Source organism: Gossypium arboreum, chromosome 11, assembly GCF_025698485.1.
Source record: "Gossypium arboreum isolate Shixiya-1 chromosome 11, ASM2569848v2, whole genome shotgun sequence".
Lineage (NCBI taxonomy): Eukaryota > Viridiplantae > Streptophyta > Magnoliopsida > Malvales > Malvaceae > Gossypium > Gossypium arboreum.
The window spans coordinates 49,686,438-49,687,076 of NC_069080.1; the positions used below are offsets into that span (position 1 = coordinate 49,686,438).

At 37.6% G+C, this 639-nt stretch overlaps 1 non-coding gene across 1 annotated transcript; it reads left to right on the forward strand.

Annotated features, from left to right (window-relative positions):
* The first annotated feature begins 257 nt into the window (after window positions 1-257).
* On the forward strand, window positions 258-363 carry LOC128284917 (small nucleolar RNA R71). The gene has a single exon (XR_008275336.1). It is a non-coding gene; the product is annotated as a small nucleolar RNA R71 (small nucleolar RNA).
* The last annotated feature ends 276 nt before the right edge of the window (window positions 364-639 follow it).

The window sequence follows — 639 nt, forward strand, 5'->3', positions numbered from 1 at the left end:
TTAACATATAGGAAATAGAACATACCTGAGTAGAGAATGAGGTTAGTGTGTCCACTTCATGCACTTCAGCTACTCGTCTTCCTGAAACTGCTCAACTTGTCGGCCATTGGTAATTGTTGCATAAGATCCTCTCGATTATCTCGTAAGCCTCATTGTAAGACTTAGACAAAATCACATCATTTGTAGAAGCATCTACCATTAATCTTGTATGTGTGTTGAGATCATTATAAAATTTCTCCAACAAGATACAATGAGGAGTCCCATGATGAGGACACTTATGAAGTAATTCCTTGAAACTTTCCCATACCACATACAAAGACTCGTCATCCAATTTTTGGAAAATAGATATTGAACTATGTGGCAATGAATTCAGCAATGCTCGTCCTTGATCTCGCAACAAGCACGCAAATAGTTTTAACCTCAGTCCGTCTTTAGTCACACCAACTAACTTAAATGAACCACTCACCTACATGAACAAATTAAGGTGTAAGTGTGGATTTTTTTTTGGCATACCACTGAACTAGCCCACCGATTAGAGCATTTGAAACATCACTAGTTTCAACTCAAATTGGGGTGCCTTGATATCTAGCTTTCTAATTCTCTTATTTAACTCATGCGATGCCATAATCACTATCATCA